The sequence below is a fragment of the Hyperolius riggenbachi genome, chromosome 8 (assembly GCF_040937935.1).
Source record: "Hyperolius riggenbachi isolate aHypRig1 chromosome 8, aHypRig1.pri, whole genome shotgun sequence".
In the NCBI taxonomy this organism is placed as follows: Eukaryota; Metazoa; Chordata; class Amphibia; order Anura; family Hyperoliidae; genus Hyperolius; species Hyperolius riggenbachi.
This window is the reverse complement of record NC_090653.1, coordinates 299,751,578-299,773,071: the sequence shown is the minus strand read 5'-3', so window position 1 is coordinate 299,773,071 and position 21,494 is coordinate 299,751,578. Positions and strand designations below refer to the sequence as shown.

General features: G+C 41.0%; 1 protein-coding gene across 1 annotated transcript in view; it reads right to left on the bottom strand.

Annotated features, from left to right (window-relative positions):
• The window catches only part of CARD9 (caspase recruitment domain family member 9), a 113,939-nt gene extending 92,951 nt beyond the window's left edge, over positions 1-20,988 (bottom strand). Inside the window, exon 1 of the mRNA XM_068249232.1 lies at positions 20,855-20,988. The gene's annotated coding sequence lies outside the window, so the exon portion shown is untranslated. The remainder of the gene's footprint in view (positions 1-20,854) is intronic.
• Positions 20,989-21,494: the final 506 nt, after the last annotated feature.

Sequence of the window (21,494 nt, the reverse complement as noted above, 5' to 3'; positions counted from 1 at the left end):
GCCTCTAATACTTTTAGCCATAGCCCCTGAACCAGCATGCAGCAGATCAGGGGTTTCTGACAATATTGTCAGTTAGCTGCATGCTTGTTTCTGGTGTGATTCAGACACTACTGCAGCCAAATAGACCAGCAGGACTGCCAGGCAACTGGTATTGTTTAACAGGAAAAAAGTATGGCAGCCTCCATATTCTTCTCACCTCGGGTTCACTTTAAGATATGGCGCTCTATGCAATTGCCTAACTCACCAGAGATAATCGCAAGTAAAATGAGGCGATTGAACCGTCGCCTAATTCCTTTCTATTTAGCACCCGGCCAGGGAGGATAATACTTGCTTCACTGATTTAATCTCCCAGCGAGTTCCCTTCCTCCTGCAGAATTCCCTGTTTTGCAATCTGGGAATCTGCTTCCTGTCATACATGGGCGAGCGCTTCTCTCCTGCTCAGGCTATTATTATTATTTATCGTAAAGTGCCACATATTACGCAGCGCTGGACAATAACTAGGGACACCTATGACATAACACAAGGTTATACGGCAAAGGGCCAGGTTATACAAGGCAGCAGGGTACAAGAAACATGAGATGGTTGCAGGCATCCAGTAGGTCAGTCCGTGCAGGGCTGGCTTAAGCCACATGGAGGCCCAGGGGCAAAGTAACTTGGGGAGCCCCACTACCCCTCCCCATTAAAGCTATATAGCACTGACATCTTCTGCAGCACTGTACAGAGAACATAGTCAAGCCACTGACTGTCCTCAGAGGAGCTCACAATCTAATCCTACCATAGTCATAGTCTAATGTCCTACCATATTATTATTATGTATTTCTATAGCAGTGACCTCTTCTGCAGCACTTTACAAAGTACATAGTCATGTCACTGACTGTCCTCAGAGGAGCTCACACTCTAATCCTACCATAGTCATAGTGTAATGTCCTACCATATTATTATTATTATTATGTATTTATATAGCACTGACATCTTCTGCAGCACATTACAGAGTACATAGCCATGTCACTGACTGTCCTCAGAGGAGCTCACAATCTAATCCCTACCATAGTCATAGTCTAATGTCCTACCATATTATTATTATTATTATGTATTTATATAGCACTGACATCTTCTGCAGCACATTACACAGTACATAGCCCTGTCCCTGACTGTCATCAGAGGAGCTCACAATCTAATCCCCACCATAGTCATAGTGTACTGTCCTACCATACTATTATTATGTATTTATATAGCACTGACATCTTCTGCAGCACATTACAGTGTACATAGTCATGTCACTGACTGTCCTCAGAGGAGCTCACAGTCTAATCCTACCATAGTCATAGTCTAATGTCCTACCATTTTATTATTATGTATTTCTATAGCACTGACATCTTCTGCAGCACATTACAGAGTACATAGTCATGTCACTGGCTGTCCTCAGAGGAGCTCACAATCTAATCCTACCATAGTCATAGTCTAATGTCCTACCATATTATTATTATGTATTTATATAGCAGTGACCTCTTCTGCAGCACTTTACAAAGTACATAGTCATGTCACTGACTGTCCTCAGAGGAGCTCACACTCTAATCCTACCATAGTCATAGTGTAATGTCCTACCATATTATTATTATTATTATTATTATGTATTTATATAGCACTGACATCTTCTGCAGCACATTACAGAGTACATAGCCATGTCACTGACTGTCCTCAGAGGAGCTCACAATCTAATCCCTACCATAGTCATAGTCTAATGTCCTACCATATTATTCTTATGTATTTATATAGCACTGACATCTTCTGCAGCACTGTACAGAGTACATAGTCATGTCACTGACTGTCCTCAGAGGAGCTCACACTCTAATCCTACCATAGTCATAGTCTAATGTCCTCCCATATTATTATTATGTATTTATATAGCACTGACATCTTCTGCAGCACTTTACAGAGTACATAGTCATGTCACTGACTGTCCTCAGAGGAGCTCACAATCTAATCCCTACCATAGTCATAGTGTAATGTCCTACCATATTATTATTATGTATATATATAGCAGTGACATGACTATGTACTCTGTAATGTGCTGCAGAAGATGTCACTGCTATATATATACATAATAATAATATGGTAGGACATTAGACTATGACTATGGTAGGGATTAGATTGTGAGCTCCTCTGAGGACAGTCAGTGACATGACTATGTACTCTGTAATGTGCTGCAGAAGATGTCACTGACTGTCCTCAGAGGAGCTCACAATCTAATCCCTACCATAGTCATAGTCTAATGTCCTACCATATTATTATTATGTATTTATATAGCACTGACATCTTCTGCAGCACATTACAGAGTACATAGTCATGTCACTGACTGTCCTCAGAGGAGCTCACACTCTAATCCTACCATAGTCATAGTGTAATGTCCTACCATATTATTATTATGTATTTATATAGCACTGACATCTTCTGCAGCACATTACAGAGTACATACAGAGGAGCTCACACTCTAATCCAACCATAATCATATGTCTATGTATGTATTGTGTAGTGTATACATTGCAGTCTAGGGCCAATTTAGGGGGAAGACAATTAACTTATTTGTATGTTTTTGGGATGTGGGAGGAAACCGGAGTGCCCGGAGGAAACCCACACAGACACAGGGAGAACATGCAAACTCTGTGCGGATGGTGCTCTTGCTGGGATTAGAACCGGGGACCCAGCGCTGCAAAGCAAGACAGCTAACCACTACGCCACTGTGCGTGTGTGAGGAGCTGCTGTTCATGGACAAATGGATGAAGGGGCTGCACATGAAATGGGGAACACTGCTGCACATGAAAAAGGTTCAACAAGAAAGTTGGCCTGGGGGCACTAAAAGTATAAATCTGTCCTTGCAACCTGCCAATGGACCAATCCAGCGGCTGCTGCTCCATTTCCACACTCCATACATGTATACATACCAGGATGGGTACAGCCAAGAATACATGAAGGAAAAGCAGAGATACGTAGTGATGAAGTGTTAGTTATCACAGATTTATCAGTATAAAATCCACCACTTTATATAGAGAAGAAGAAACAGTCCAGCTTCATGAAATAGGACAATATGTTGATGACGTATGATGGCGAGGTGCCCTACATATGCTGTATCTGCTTACAGTGTATAAACGCTGAATAATGGCTGAATGTCGGGCGTGGGCTACACATATCCATCATTTGTCTTTTTATAAACAGAGGAACACCAAGAGCCCCAATAGTGTAGTATGTATTGACAAAGGGGGCAATGACAAAGAGTAATAGTTGTTATACTCACAAACATGGGTCACCAGTAGGCAACCACTGTGAAGGCAGGTGGGGAGATTATGGCAGAGGCGCTGAGTGTCGTTTGTTTTGCTAGATGCTGTAACTCCTTTTTCTATTGCCTGAGGAAGCGGGCGCTGACCCGTGAAACGCGTTGCTTTGTTTTATCTGGAGTTCGTTAATAAATAGACTGAATGTACAGTCATGTTGTGTCTGCTTGGAGGAGGTAAGTCCACCACTGCCTCCTCTAATTACCAAGTTTTGGCTTTTAAGCTCCTTTAAAACCCCTTTTATCCTTTTGGCGCCTCTGTTCTCTTTTATATAATTTGTCTTTTTATGCAACTCTTCTCTTTAAGTGATGAAAGGTACGGATACCGTGCTGCGTTCTCTTTTCTTTGTTACATGGGAGCGATGAGCCCGCTGTGAACTCCTCCAGGCTCTGCTCAGAGACTGCTACATCTCAGCTGCCGAGAACTGAATGTGTGTGCAACTGCACAACTATGGAAGGATTAGATTGTGAGCTCCTCTGAGGACAGTCAGTGACATGACTACGTACTCTGTAAGGTGCTGCAGAAGATGTCAGTGCTATATACAAATATAATAATAATAATATGGTAGGACATTAGACTATGACTATGGTAGTATTAGAGTGTGAGCTCCTCTGAGGACAGTCAGTGACATGACTATGTACTCTGTAAAGTGCTGCAGCAGATGTCAGTGCTATATAAATACATAATAATAATATGGTAGGACATTAGACTATTACTGTGGTAGTGTTAAATTGTGAGCTCCTCTGAGGACAGTCAGTGACATGACTATGTACTCTGTAATGTGCTGCATGTCAGTGCTATATAAATACATAATAATAATAATATGGTAGGACATTAGACTATGACTATGGTAGGATTAGAGTGTGAGCTCCTCTGAGGACAGTCAGTGACATGACTATGTACTCTGTAAAGTGCTGCAGCAGATGTCAGTGCTATATAAATACATAATAATAATATGGTAGGACATTACACTATGACTATGGTAGGATTAGATTGTGAGCTCCTTAGAGGACAGTCAGTGACATGACTATGTACCGGTACTCTGTAATGTGCTGCAGAAGATGTCAGTGCTATATAAATACATAATAATAATATGGTAGGACATTAGACTATGACTATGGTAGGATTAGAGTGTGAGCTCCTCTGAGGACAGTCAGTGACATGACTATGTACTCTGTAATGTGCTGCAGGAGATGTCAGTGCTATATAAATACATAATAATAATATGGTAGGACATTAGACTATGACTATTGTAGGGATTAGATTGTAAGCTCCTCTGAGGACAGTCAGTGACATGACTATGTACTCTGTAATGTGCTGCAGAAGATGTCAGTGCTATATAAATACATAATAATAATATGGTAGGACATTAGACTAGGACTATGGTAGGATTAGAGTGTGAGCTCCTCTGAGGACAGTCAGTGACATGACTATGTATTCTGTAATGTGCTGCAGAAGATGTCAGTGCTATATAAATACATAATAATAATATGGTAGGACATTAGACTATGACTATGGTGGGATTAGATTGTGAGCTCCTCTGAGGACAGTCAGTGACATGACTATGTACCCTGTAATGTGCTGCAGAAGATGTCAGTGCTATATAAATACGTAATAATAATATGGTAGGACATTACACTATGACTATGATAGGATTAGATTATGAGCTCCTCTGAGGACAGTCAATGACATGACTATGTACTGTGTAAAGTGCTGCAGAAGATGTCAGTGCTATATAAATACATAATAATAATATGGTAGGACATTAGACTAGGACTATGGTAGGATTAGAGTGTGAGCTCCTCTGAGGACAGTCAGTGACATGACTATGTACTCTGTAATGTGCTGCAGGAGATGTCAGTGCTATATAAATACATAATAATAATATGGTAGGACATTAGACTATGACTATTTAGGGATTAGATTGTAAGCTCCTCTGAGGACAGTCAGTGACATGACTATGTACTCTGTAATGTGCTGCAGAAGATGTCAGTGTTATATAAATACATAATAATAATATTGTAGGACATTACACTATGACTATGGTAGGATTAGAGTGTGAGCTCCTCTGAGGACAGTCAATGACATGACTATGTACTGTGTAAAGTGCTGCAGAAGATGTCAGTGCTATATAAATACATAATAATAATATGGTAGGACATTACACTATGACTATGGTAGGATTAGAGTGTGAGCTCCTCTGAGGACAGTCAGTGACATGACTATGTATTCTGTAATGTGCTGCAGAAGATGTCAGTGCTATATAAATACGTAATAATAATATGGTAGGACATTACACTATGACTATGATAGGATTAGATTATGAGCTCCTCTGAGGACAGTCAATGACATGACTATGTACTCTGTAATGTGCTGCAGGAGATGTCAGTGCTATATAAATACATAATAATAATATGGTAGGACATTAGACTATGACTATGGTAGGATTAGAGTGTGAGCTCCTCTGAGGACAGTCAGTGACATGACTATGTACTCTGTAATGTGCTGCAGAAGATGTCAGTGCTATATAAATACGTAATAATAATATGGTAGGACGTTACACTATGACTAAGATATTTTTGTACTTCTTGTAAAATAAGGAATTAGGCTGTATCCTGCGCCCTTTTTTCATAGCGCCTCTATTTCATTCACTCACTGTGAGTACTGTTGGCCATTTGTGTTGGTTGGCTGAGACTGCTGGTTAGTTGAGTTCTGGATAACCAGGATTCTACCTTATAATTGCTGTTATTAGAATCACTGTACAGATTGGCAAGCGCAATTCCTTTTTTAAGCTGTACGTTAAAAATATGAATCATATTTCAAATAATGAAATACGCTTCATAGTGACATTTTGTTAGTGAAATCCTCGGGTAGTGTAAGTCAGCACTGAGCATCAGCAAATATCTATTTCTGTTTTTCAACAGTAGAACAGGTTTTTTTAGTTCAATCCTCTATTCAGTTTTTTTTACTGGTATTTTAGAGAACATTGTGCAACCACAATCGTTCACTGACAGCTGGACTATCATGAATACCTTAGATAGCGGAAAAAGTAAGCAGGTGAAATCTGACAGAACTGACAAGTTTTGGGCTAGCCTATCTCCTCATGGTAAATTCTTTCGGGTTTTCTTTTGTTTTCCAAAGCATTTCCTGAACGGCAGTTACTAAGTCTAAAGGTAGCCACTAATGATACAATTTGCTGAAGGATGGTTAGCAAACTATTCTTCATATGAATGATCGGAAATGATAACTGACCAATAATGAAAAACAATCTCCTTAGGAGATTTTTGTCCATTAGTGGCCCCAAACAATCATTTCCGAACGTTCATATAAAGAATCGTTCTTAAACGATCGTTCGGCAAATTTTATGGTCAGTGCCCAACTTAACTGCCAAAATAATAAGATACCAGCCAGCCTCCCTACCCACAGGCAGGGCCCATGCACACTTGCTAAACGCAAAACGCTAGCACTTTTGCTAGCGTTTTGCTAAGGCGATTTTTTTGCATTGAACGTGAAAAAAAATCGCCATTCACACTTGGCGCTTCTTTAGCACTGAAACGCGATCCCGGAAAAACGCCTGAAAATGGTGCAGGCTACTTGTTTGCGTTTGGCGATTTGCGTTAATCGACGGGGATTAACGCAAATCGCCTAAGTGAGAACGGGCCCATAGGGTATTATTGCACTAGCACTGTAAAAAGCGCTAGCGCCTAGCGCTTGAGCGGTTTGCTGAAATCACCGTCAAAACGCTCTAATGTGAATGGGCCCTCAGACTTAGCAACTGCCGTTCAGGAAATTCTTGAGAATCCCGCATGAGGAGATGGACTAGTCCAAAACCTGTCGGTTCTGTCAGATTTGAACTGCTTACGTTTTTTTTTTTATTTTTTGCTGTAGTGGCCGTAGTTTTAAAATGGCAAAATGACATTTTACTTTAACTATCCTTTGAAAACATTTTGTTAAACAAATAAATAAAAAAAAAGCAGCAGTTTTTCCCAAAAGTCATCAACTTTCTCTGCACCGAAATGACCAAGAAAGCGGAAGCTGCCCACGTGGCCGAGGTTGTGACATGCTGCAGTCTCTGTCTTTCATAAGTTCCTGTCCTCAGAACAAGATACTCTTTGACTAATCTGAGGCAGAAATGTCCTCTGTTCTTCCTCACGATACAATCAATACACCAACAAACAATAACAACATTCTCCTAAGTCTCAGGTAGAAAAGATTATTCTCTGACCTTCTGACAAATAATTTATTGAGCGCTTTTCAATATTTCCAAATTGCATGATTATTTTGTTTCTTTCTTGCAATGAACAGAAAGGAATTGTTGCCGTATTTTTGGCTTCTCTGGTTTTTGCATTGCCAGAAAACCGCGGAAGGGATGTGAAGGAAAACGTACAAGTTATTAAGCTATGCAGAAATGATCGATTGAACTTGGCTGATAAAGACCGTCTTGGACGAGAATCTTTACTCAACCCACCGACTGAAAACCGGTCTAGAGCACACTGCGTGTGGTTCCTCCCCATGTCTCCATAGCAACAGGCGTGTCGCTAGCCTCTAGCACAGAGGTGCCTCTCTCTTCTACTGGCCACATATGCTATTACTCCGCTGTTATTGCCTGATGAAGCGGGATCAAACCTGCGAAACGCGTTGCATTGTACCCCGGAGTATGTAAATAAACTTGTTCTATTTGACACATTGGCAATTTTTGTGTCTGCTTGGAGGAGGTAAGCAACGAATGCTGCGTATTTTAACTACGGACGACCCCAAACTGGCGTTGTTATTTGTATGACACATGCATGCTCATAGCACACACCCGCTACTGAGTGCAAGAGGTACTCCGCCCACCAGAGAGGCACCGTGTATTCCGCTGTTCAGCTATCTGCTGTCTGGAAAGAGGCTTGCCTTGCGGTAGGATTTCTCTGCAGCTGACCGCAGCAGATGATGAAAGAATGGCAAAATGTGAACCGTCCCATAGGAAAGCATAGGATTCTCCCAACAGTCCAGTTACGATACCCACACATTACTCAATTTTCTACCAAGCAATCAACTTTATTGGAAAGTCTATCGACTAATAGCCCACACACTACAAGCGAGATCCTAATTTTCCGTTACTAAGTGAGCTGTTGTGCCTCCATGCTCAGACACCAAAAGTCGATTGTGTGTCCATCAAAATCATGTCAACATTAGCTGATTCCTTTATTATTATTTAGTATTTATATAGCGCCGACATCTTCCGCAGCGCTGTACAGAGTACATAGTCATGTCACTAACTGACCCTCAGAGGAGCTCACAATCTAATCCCTACCACAGTCCTATGTCTATGTTTGTATTGTGTAGTGTATGTATTGTAGTCTAGGGCCAATTTAGGGTGGAGCCAATTAACCTATCTGTATGTTTTTGGGATGTATGAGGAAACCGGAGTGCCCGGAGGAAACCCACACAGACACGGGGAGAACATACAAACTCCTTGTAGATGTTGACTGGGTCTTGAACCGGGGACCCAGTGCTGCAAGACGAGAGCGCTAACCACCACACCACCGTGCTGCCAATCATCTGATATTTTGCATCCTGCCCAATCAAGGTAATGTGTTGTTTCGGGCAGATATCAGCCAATTTCTATTGATGGAGCAGAATGTAACAATTCTCACCCAATACGATGAAATGATTGGATGGAATGGTCGATCGAGCAGTAATGTATGCGTACCTTTACAATTTACTGCTCAGTCTATGAAAAAGTACAGCAGCGGATATTGTGTAAAACGTGCCCTAGGAAATAACTGGCATCATTGACACTGATAAACATAATTGGCATCATTCACAATGCTAAACGATTTGTTTTAACAAATGACCAGCCCAGGATTGCCCTGCTGATAAGATAAGTACTAAGAAACAACTGCCAGATAGACTCTCTCATTCCAGGAGCAAACATGGCTGACGCCCTATTGGCTGTGCCTTAAAGAGACACTGAACCGAAAAAAAAATATGATATAATGAATTGATTGTGTAGTACGGATAATTACTAGAACATTAGCAGCAAAGAAAATATTCTCATATTTTTATTTTCAGGTATATAGTGTTTTTTTATAAAATTGCATAATTCTCTAATATTTGCAGTCTACACACTACTCAGCATTCTAAATGATTTTACAGAGCAGGCCAATGAACTATTGACCTGTCCTCTGCGGAGAAAAAGAAAATACAGTGCCAGACACTTGAGATAAGAAGCTTCAGAAGACAGAGCTCTCTGCCACTTTGAAAGTCCTGGAGCTCAATGGCTCTTTTGCATAGATAACAACCGGAGTTTCTTAACTGTTTCTGTACTGGAAACAATATGTCGCATCCCAGCTATTAATGAAAAATGGCATGTGAGGTATCATTTTAACCAGAAGAAGAAGATAAATAATATATTGTGAGGTTATAACTGTGGCCCTTGTCATGTGAAAGTTAATGGTGTAAAATGAAAAAAAAATGTGTCTTTTCTGCATTGACACCTATTTTTTTTTTCTATAAAATGCCTATAAAATGAAATAATACTTGGAAACAAATACTATTTGACCAAAGCCTAGATTGTAATAAAAAAAAAAAAAAAAAAAAAAAAACACAATATGTGTATCACTTTGATGGCATAAGTGATAAAAAAAACCGTTCACTTTGATGGCATAAGTAATAAAAAGTTATTGGTACCGGTATATAATTGCAACACAGCTGATTTGCCAAAATTGTCAGGAATGTAAAAAGCTTGGAATGCGAACGGGTTAAACAAGTCAAATAAAAGATGAAGACAGAACTGGCGCAGAGGATTGTGTGTTATAAAATAAAGGCATTTTATTCCATGGGCTGTTTCGGGGAGAATAGGAGCGTACGTATAAAATCACCGCCGGGAGACTTGGGCGCAGGATACAGCCGGTATGGCTTACCCTGCTGCTGCACAAGTTCCTGGCCGTGTTAATTACTATTCCCCCTCCAGGTCCATGTGGATGGTGGGGAATAATGTAATTCAGCTTCCAGCTATTACTGGAGGCCAAATTATAGTGTTTTAAAAGTAACTTCAGCACCGCTATAGATGTAATTCCTATTATCGCCTATGGTGGCGCCGGCTGAACCCAAATCTCCTGCGCTGTTATTACAGCGCTCGGAATAGGACCCCTTCAAGGCATAGAATTGATCGCCAGGATTCCCTAGTATGTGGGGGGACAATCTTTCATAAAATAAAACACTTGAAAACAAAATAGAACACTAGAAGGGCTATCAGTTCCTGGTGAAATATTCATCACATCTCAGTCAGCTGGTTGGGGGTATTCCGGGGAAGCAGCGAAGGAACTGTGGCCACACAATTTCTGAGCCAATTTCTGCTGAAACATGACTGACATGTCAGGTGGTAAAACTATCACTGCTAGCCGACCAATTCCCAAACACAAGGTGGGGTGGGGGGAAGAACGCCCAAAAAATAAAACAGATTATTGTAATAATTAATCTTACCATGAGTGAGGCGAAAGGGCATCAAAATACAATATTATTGGACATTTTAAAAGGACAATGCATTTCGTTGGTCTGACCTGCTTCTTCAAGCGTCTTTAGGCAGACAACCAGGGACCTTGGGAAACCTATATAGCACCTGAAGAAGGGGGTAGGACCGACGAAACATCCTTTTAAAGTGTCACATAAAATCGTTTTTGATACCCTACACCTCACTCAAGTTAAGATTAAGACACTCGTTCTTATGGGTGGGAGGGGGAGGGGGAAATGACTCCTTTCATCCATCCTAGTGTTTTCCCTCTCTGTGACATTAGTCCGGTGTTCCATGTTTTTATTGGGGAGCGATCATCATTTTCTTGGGCAGACCTGCGTGGTGATGGAGTTCTCCCCCTGCTGGTTACTGTGGTTGTCTTCTAGCAACCCAGCTTTTTTTTTAAATAGTAATAGTAATTTACTAGCTCTAATTTCCCATTGCTTTAAAGCGGGATTGTCAATTGAAAATCAAATTTCAATAGCAACTGGTCTGAGTGTATTAAGTGATAAAGATGCTAATCCTGCATTCAAAAGTTTCAGAAAATGTTCTGCTGTTATGGTTTGTAGTTATCACATACCTTAGAAGCACTGGCCCTTTAATAGCCGTTGCCAAACAGTTGCATGCTGGGGAGTCTTTTTATCTATAATATATTCCTCCTCTTCCCTTTATTTCCCCCTTCTTCTAATGACATAAGACTGTACACTTCCTAGTATAGACCTCAGTGGGAGTGTCTGAAGACTCTGGGAAGAGGGCGGGTAATGAATACATAATTAGCAAGAGGAGAAAAAAAGAGTGAGGGAGGAAATGCTGTCAGGAGATTAGCGGTAACTAAGATGGAAACTGCCTAGAATAGGATTCTCTGCTTTTCCTTTATAAAATTCACAGGAATCATAACGTGGACAATGCAATACATGTGTTATGTAAGTAGAACTAGTATTTATCTACTTATATATGTGTTTTTTATTTCCAGGTTAGCATGGTTGTCACTTTTTCTTTAACCACTTAAGTCTATCTGGACCGATATATACATCCAGATAGACAGAGCTGCTCCTGCTGTCTGAGGCGTGCGATCGCTCCTGCACGCTCCCGCCGCCTGCCCCCGATTAATGAATGGGAATATACTTCCCATTCATCGATCTAAGTCCCCCGTAGAAAAAACGACGATCTCTTATCAGAGGCCGCAGTCTTTCTGCAAAAAAACACCCACACCAAAAATTACCCAAATACATTTAAAAAAAAATACAATTAAAAAAAACAAAAAAACAAAAATAGTTACCTAAGGGTCTGATCTTTTTAAATATGCATGTCAAGAGAGTATATTAATATATTTTTTTAAATTATAAACTTGTAAATAGTGATTGACACAAATTGAAAAAAGGCACCTTTATTTCTAAATAAAATATTGGCGCCATAAATTGTGATAGGGACATAATTTAAATGGTGTAATAACCGGGACAAATGGGCAAATAAAATACACGAGTTTTAATTACGGTAGCATGTATTAATTTCAAACTATAATGGCCAAAATCTGAGAAATAATGAATTGTTTCCATTTCTTTTTTAATCTTTCTGTAAAATGGATTTAGAAAAAAATAATTCTTAGCAAAATGTACCATCCAAAGAAAGCCTAATTGGTGGCGGAAATATAAAGATATAGATCAATTGTTTGTGATAAGTAGTGATAAAGTTATTGGCGAATGAATGGGAGGTGAAAGTTGCTCGGATGCATAAGGTGAACAACACTGTAGGCTGAAGTGGTTAGATACCGTACTACACTATACTGGCCTCCTGGTGTGCTCTGTCTTTTCTTTCCAGGGTTCCTTGGAGTTTATCTAATGGACACGCCCACAATTCCCAAACAGGGAGATGTTGGTTGTTTGCCCATTGCATGGTGTATGGCCGATGTTACCGATATACAACATACACAGAGCAGGAGATAGCTATGCTGCTCAGAGGATCTGTCAGGCTACGCAGAGTGAGTTAGAGTAACATTGTGAAAGCATGGAGGGAATCTCTGTGCAGAGCTCCAGGCTAACGCTGCGTCATCTTCCTATAGCCGGGATTTCACCCTTCAGAAAGGCAGGAGCAGCTTCAGTTACTCCATAATGCACTTTGTAAAAATGTGCTGACGAATGGATGCATAATAATAATAATAATAGCAAGGACTTGCTGGTAATCTGATTGGTGGTGCAGTACTCTTCAGGCAAGAACTCCTACGCAGGAAGCTAGATCAGTTCATGTTTAATTCAAGAACAACTGAAGTGACAAATATATGGAGGCTGCCATATTTATTACCTTTTATACAATACAAGTTTCCTGGCAGTCCTGCTGGTCTATTAGGATGCAGTAGTGTCTGAATAATGGCAGAAACAAGCATGAAGCCAATCTTTCAGATCTGACAGTAATGTCAGAAACACCTGGGGCTTGATTCACAAAGCGGTGCAAAGTGTTTGCACGCCAGTGAAAAGCCTCTTATCACGCCTAAACTGACTTTAGGCATGATAAGAAGCAACTCGCGCGAATTTTCCGCGCGCAAAGTTTTGCGCGCGCGCAGCATCCCCGCTTCGCGCGAAGCTCCCATTAAGCCCTGTGGGACTTTGCGCGCGCACCTACGCGCGGAAACTTCGCGCGAGTTAGAGCAAAAATCGGTGATAACTCAGTGGTGCAAAGGTTATCACGCCTAAAGTCTTTTAGGCGTGATAACTGGGTTAGCACCGCTTTGTGAATCGAGCCCCTGATCTGCTGCATGCTTGTTCAGGGGCTATGGCTAAAAGTATTAGAGGATCAGCAGGACAGCCAGGCAACTGGTATTGCTTAAAAGGAAATAAATATGGCAGCCTCCATATCCCTCTTGCTTCAGTTGCCCTTTAAAGAACACCTGAAGTGAGAGTGATATGGAGGCTGCCATATTTATTTCCTGTTAAACAATACCAGTTGCCTGGCAGCCCTGCTGATCTTTGGCTGCAGTAGTGTCTGAATCACACACCTGAAACAAGCATGCAGCTAATCCTGTCACACTTCAGTTTGCATGCTTGTTCAGGGGCTATGGCTAAGGTATTGGAGGCAGAGGATCGGCAGGACAGCCAGGCAACTGGCATTGCTTAAAAGGGAATTAATATGGTAGCCTCCATAAAACTCATACCTTGGGTTCACATTAAGTGTATTTCTACACCCAAGTTAAGCCTTGTACCGATTGTCAGCGATTGGCCAATCATTATTGAAAGTGTGTACCATGCTATACACAGGTCAATAACAGCTCAGCAAGCAACTAATCACTGCTTGAGCAGAAATCCACTGTGCAGCAGTGAGCGATGCTCTATATGGATCTAATCAAGTCAGATTTCAATAAAAATCTGATTGTACAACTCAATGGCGTATAAAGCTATTCCCCCGCCTGCTGAAGTAAAATCTACCACACTTTTAGTTGATAATAAACTGTCCATAAAGTCTGTCCACAAACAAATATGGCAGCCTCCAGCTCTCCACCTCCTCTCGAGTTCACTTTAACGATTTTGGCCGCGCGGACGTGAGCCTCACATCCGCAGTGGCAGCGGCTAGAGCTGCAGGGACGCGCTAGTCACCTCCCTGCAGTTTGGGTGGTCTACGGGCAATCCTGCAGGCAAATGCCCGTGATCGCGCTGTTGCCGCTAGCAGAGGGGATTGGCAGCAGGGGACAAAAGTCCCCTGTGCCAATCCAACCATGTCCACCGAGAATAAACACTGTTTTTGTTCAAAATCAGTGTTTATTCTGTAAATGGAGCCGAGATTTCCGCCACCCAATCATCAAATTTATGAATGGGAACAATGTTCCCATTCATGAACCTCCCCGCCGCCATTGTGATCGGAGGCTTCCGATGGAAGCCTACGTCACTTCCCTGGTTACAATGTAACAACACATTGTATCCTATTTAGTGTACATTGTACACTAATAGGATTTTTGCTTAGCAGGGACATCTTGTGGCCAAATAGTAAAATACACCTACTGACTTTGGGGGATAAAAATAATTTATTATCTATGTCAAGAGGACATATAATAAATAACGGGCTAAAAATTAGTGATGGCTGTAAAACTGAAAAAATGCACCTTTACTTCCAAATAAAATATTGTCACCATACATTACGCTAGGGGTATAGTTTTAACGTTGCCATAACCAGGACAAATAGCCAAATAAAATGTGTGGATTTTAATTATGGTAGCATGAATTATTTTAAAACTGTAATGGCTGAAAACTGAAAAATAATGATTTTTTCCCCATTTTTTTCTTATTATTCCCATTATAATGCATTTAGAATCAAATAATTCTTAGCATAATGTACCACCCAAAGAAAGCCTAATTGTTGGTGGAAAAAACAAGGTATAGATCATTTTGTTGTGATAAGTACTGATAAAGTTATTGGGGGATGAAAAGGAGAAGCGCTGACAGGTGAAAATTCCTCTCGTCCATAAGGTGAAAAATACCCGCGGGCTGAAGTGGTTAAAGTGGCACTTAAGCCATGGGAAAAATATTGTTTTACAAACCTGGGGCATCTACCAGCCCTCTGCAGCCGTCCCGTGCCCTCGCAGTCACTCGCAGATCCTCCTGTCCCCCGCCGCCAGCTACTTTTGATTCGCCGTCAAGCCTGGCCACGCGTCCGTCTTCTACGCGTTCCTGCGCAGGACACTATTGCGGATGGGAACACATAGAAGGAGAGGCGTGGCCAGGCCTGTGCAGGCGCAGTGAGCCTGTCGGCCGAAAATGAAAGTAACTGGTGGCGGGGGACAGGAGGATCTGTGAGTGACTGCGAGGGCACCGGGCAGCTGCAGGGGGCTAGTAGATGCCCCAGGTGAGTAACACGGATTCTTTTTTTTTTAGCTGAAGTATCCCTTTAAGCCTGGTACACAAATCCAACTTTCATCGGCCAATCACTGGACAACTTCATCATGTAGTATGAGATCTTAGCTACATAATCTGCTATTTTTAAAGAGGAACTGTCGTGAAAATCTTAAAATTTAAAACACATACAAATAAGAAGTACGTTTCTTCCTGAATAAAATGAGCCATAAATTGCTTCTCTCCTATGTTCCTGTCACTTACAGTAGTAGTACAAATCTGACATTACCGATAGGTTTTGGGCTAGTCCATCTCTTCATGGAGGATTCTCAGCATGACTTTTATCCTTTATAAAGACACCCCCTGAAAAAGATTTAAATAAAGATGCTGCCAGTCTCCCTGCTCACCGCACACTTTTTTGGCAGTTGGACGGAGCAACTGCCATTCACTACGCGCATTTTGAAAATAAAGAAATCCCTGTGAACCCCCCAAGAGGAAATGGGCTAGTCCAAAACCTGTCGGTTCTGTCAGATTTCTACTCCCTACTGTAAGCGACAGCAACATAGGAGAAAAGTAATTTATGGCTCATTTTACTCTGGAAGAAACATACTTCTTATCTCTACATGTTTACATGTATTTTAAATTTTAAGATTTTTGCAATAGAGGACCTACACAACAGAATGACTATCCTTAAAAAGTCCACACTCCTCAAAACATTCTTCCAAGTGCAAGTTGTAATCTTCTAATGCTACGTACACACATGCGACAACGATCGTTCTTTTATCAATTAAAAGTTCGTTCGTCGTTTACAACGAACGACCTGAGTAAAGTTAGTTTTAAAATGTGTGTAACGATCTGATCGTTAGAACGAACGTTACATCACGTAAAGCAACTATTGCGCCTGCGCATAAAAATGAGAAGTTCCATGGAGAAATAGTGAAATGCGCATGGCAAGCCTAGCACGAACGACCGTTTCCAACGATGTACTACTTTTGCAAACGATCGTCGTTGGTAAAAATCCGCCAAGCTAGATCGTTAGTTTTTAACGATCTAGCTCGTCCGTCGTTAGACTTAATGATCGTTGGCTGCTTTTTTTTAAACAATCGTCGTTTGAAACGATCGGGGAACGACTATAGTCGCATGTGTGTACGCACCTTTATAAATGGCACAGATGATCCATCACACCCGATGTAAGCACAAAGATCCACAGGCCTATATGTAGGTCAGCATGCACATTGGAACACTAGGCTGTTCCCCACGGAATTAGCAAAACCGGTACCAGTGTACTTTTACTATAATATCCTCTGCATATCATGAGGCCAACACTCCTTGCAGAATTACCTCAATGACAACAAACCTTCAATAGTGTGAAGCTGTATGGCTGTTATAAGCCTTAACCAATTCAGCCCGCAGGGATTTTTCACCTTATGCATCCGAGCAATGTTCACCTCCCATTCATTCGCTAATAACTTTATCACTTCTTAACACAATTTATTGATCTACATCTTGTTTTTTCCGCCACTAATTAGGCTTTCTTTGGGTGGTACATTCTGCTAAGTATTATTTTTTCATAAATGCATTTTAACAGGATTAATAAGAAAAAAATGGAAAAAAATTCATTATTTCTCAGTTTTCGTCCATTATAGCTTTAAAATAATACATGCTACTATAATTGAAACCTATGTATTTTATTTGCCCATTTGTCTCGTTTATGACACCTTTTACATTTTGTCCCTATCACAATGTATGGCGCCAATATTTTATTTGGAGTTAAAGGAGCATTTTTTCCGTTTTGCGTCCATCACTATTTACAAGCTTATAATTTAAAAAATTGTTCGTAGTTTACCCCCTTCAAATGCATATTTAAAAAGTTCAGACCCTTAGGTAACTTTATTTTTTTTATTGTAATTTTTTTTTTCCATTAAAAATTTTATTTGGGTAATATTTTGGTGTGGGAAATAAACAGTTAATGTTTAATGTTATTATACGTGTAAATTGTAATGTAAAAAAATATGTAGATGTAGTTTCACTATTTGGCCGCAAGATGGCCACCTTGAGTTTTTTTTTCTCCTTGTGCTTCTTGCTAAACGGAAGCACAAGGATGACGCCTCTAGTTAGAGCGCTTCGGTTTTTCTGCTGGGGACACGGATTGGTGATCGGGCGGGAACCATTTTCCCGTTCACTGATCCCAGGGCTACTGGGGGACAGCACGGGGGCACGCCCGCGATCGCGCACCGAAGTGCGGCACCGTAGCAGAGCAGCCGCCCGGATGTGATTTTCACGTCCAGGCGGCATAAATGGTTAAAGCAGGATTGTCAGCCACAAAATCAAATTCCATTTACCCACTGCTCTGTGTTTATTATGCAGTCTACAACCCGACCCTACATTGCAAGCATTCCAATCTAATCAGAAATGTTTCTGCCATTATAAATCTTTTCTCTGTTAGCCTAGCTCTATTCTGGTACATTGCCAGCGAAAAGGAAGCTTGTCGTAACCCTTCCCACATTCTTGCTCACTGATTGGCTGAGGGCAGTTCAGTGAGCTGCTGAAATAAGGACTATGCTGTGCTCACTCATGTTTATAAAACAAGCTAGCTATGACAGTTTCTAGGGAGGGAGGGAAGTAAGGGAGGAAATTACATCAGGCTTGGCTTCAGTCAGAGGGAATCAAAATGGCAAATGTCAGAAACAGAATTCTCTTTATTTACTGTATAAAATTAACTGAAATCAAAACGTTAACAGTACAATGCATATATTATTATGTGAGTAGAACAAGATGTTATCCCAAAAACATGCAGATAAGTTAACTGGCTTACTCCTTAAAGGATACCCGAACTGACATGTGACATGATGAGATAGAAATGTGTATGTACAGTGCCTAGCACACAAATAACTATGCTGTGTTCCTTTTTTCCCCCTCTGCCTGAAAGAGTTAAATATCAGGTATGTAAGTGGCTGACTCAGTCCTGACTCAGACAGGAAGTGACTACAGTGTGACCCTCACTGATAAGAAATTCCAACTATAAAACACTTTCCTAGCAGAAAATGGCTTCTGAGCGCAAAAAAAAAAAAGGTAAAAAGGGGAATTTCTTATCAGTGAGGGTCACACTGTAGTCACTTCCTGTCTGAGTCAGGACTGAGTCAGCCAATTACATACCTGATATTTAACTCTTTCAGGCAGAGAAAGAAAAAAAGGAACACAGCATAGTTATTTGTGTGCTAGGCACTGTACATACACATGTCTATCTCATCATGTCACATGTCACCTTGGGTATCCTTTAATGGTCCTAGACGTATGAGTATGGTAGGATTAGATTGGCCTCAATTCACTAAGCTTTATCAAACACTTTATCAAACGTTTGATAATTTACCTCATGGGTAAAATCTAATTTTGATTTCACTAAGGTGTTATAGATTTGTTGAATGTTTTATTGATAAAACATTCAATAAATATATAACACCTTAGTGAATTCAAAATAAGATTTTACCCATGAGGTAAATTATCAAACGTTTGATAAAGTGTTTGATAAAGCTTAGTGAATTGAGGCCAATTGTGATCCCCTCTGAGGACAGTCAGTGACATAACTATGTACTCTGTACAGTGCTGCAGGAGATGTCAGTGCTATATAAATACATAATAATAATATGGTAGGACATTAGACTATGACTGTGGTAGGATTAGATTGTGAGCTCCTCTGAGGACAGTCAGTGACATGACTATATGCTCTGTAATGTGCTGCAGAAGATGTCAGTGCTATATAAATACATAATAATAATATGGTAGGACATTAGACTATGACTATGGTAGGATTAGAGTGTGAGCTCCTCTGAGGACAGTCAGTGACATGGCTATGTACTATGTAATGTGCTGCAGATGATGTCAGTGCTATATAAATACATAATAATAATATGGTAGGACATTAGGCTATGACTATGGTAGGATTAGAGTGTGAGCTCATCTGAGGACAGTCAGTGACATGACTATGTACTCTGTAATGTGCTGCAGAAGATGTCAGTGTGATATAATACATAATAATAATATGGTAGGACATTAGACTATGACTATGGTAGGATTAGAGTGCGAGTTCCTCTGAGGACAGTCAGTGACATGACTATGTACTCTGTAATGTGCTGCAGGAGATGTCAGTGCTATATAAATACATAATAATAATATGGTAGGGCATTAGACTATGACTGTGGTAGGATTAGAGTGTGAGCCCCTCTGAGGACAGTCAGTGACATGGCTATGTACTATGTAATGTGCTGCAGATGATGTCAGTGTGATATAATACATAATAATAATATGGTAGGACATTAGACTACGACTATGGTAGGATTAGAGTGTGAGCTCATCTGAGGACAGTCAGTGACATGACTATGTACTCTGTACAGTGCTGCAGAAGATGTCAGTGCTATATAAATACATAATAATAATATGATAGGACATTAGACTATGACTATTGTGGGATTAGAGTGTGAGCTCCTCTGAGGACAGTCAGTGACAAGACTATGTACTCTGTAATGTGCTGCAGGAGATGTCAGTGCTATATAAATACATAATAATAATATGGTAGGACATTACACTATGACTATGGTAGGATTAGAGTGTGACCTCCTCTGAGGACAGTCAGTGACATGACTATGCACTCTGTAATGTGCTGCAGGAGATGTCAGTGCTATATAAATACATAATAATAATATGTTAGGACATTAGACTATGACTATGGTAGGATTATAGTGTGAGCTCCTCTGAGGACAGTCAGTGACATGACTATGTACTCTGTACAGTGCTGCAGAAGATGTCAGTGCTATATAAATACATAATAATAATATGGTAGGACATTACACTATGACTATGGTAGGATTAGAGTGTGAGCTCCTCTGAGGACAGTCAGCGACATGACTATGTACTCTATAAAGTGCTGCAGAAGATGTTGGCAATCTATAAATACTAAATAGTAATAATAAGAATAATTGATTTACATCCAAGCACCAAATATTAATCAGATCTGCTTAAAATGACAGAATCTACCTGAAATCGGTCATTTAGCACGTAGTATTAGCAGCCATGCTGAGATTTGTAACTCGGCAGACACAAGCAGAAGTTGCAGATTGCAGCTGGCTGGATGTCAGACAGGCTGGGACACATTGCAGCAGCACAGACCGCAGTCCTGTCTGGAGAGTGAAGCAGGAGGATGGGGACAATGCACTGACCTTACAGGGGCTGGTCCAGTGAGGGGTCCAGTGAGGGGTCCAGTGAGGGGTCCAGGACTCAGGGCTCGCCTGCAGCCATGTGACAGAGGGTGCCAGGAGGATCAGCACAGATTGGGTGCTGGGAGGAGCTCTGAACTTCCTCCTGTGATGACACAGAGCAGAGAGAAGCAGCCCTGATTCTGCAGGACAGGACAGGCACATGACATGGAGAGAGGGGGCGGGGCTCAGGTAAACTCACCTGGAGAGGCAGGAGAGACGCAGGCGGAGGCTGGAAGCTGCAGGCAGAGGTACTATGGCATGTCCATTCCAACATGCCATTATCCCATCACAGCTTCAAATGACAAGTCAATGACCTCAATCACACTTGTGCAGCATGGTGGCGTAGTGGTTAGCACTCTACCCTTGTAGCGCTGGGTCCCTGGTTCCATTCCCAGCCAGGGCACAGTTTGCATGGAGTTTGTATGTTCTCCCCATGTCTGTGTGGGTTTCCTCCGGGCACTCTGGTGTCCTCCCACGTCCCAAAAACATACAGATAAGTTAATTGGCTTCTCCCTAAATTTGCCCTAGACTACGATACATACACTACATGATATAGACATAGGACTATGGTGGGATTAGATTGTGAGCTCCTCTGAGGGAC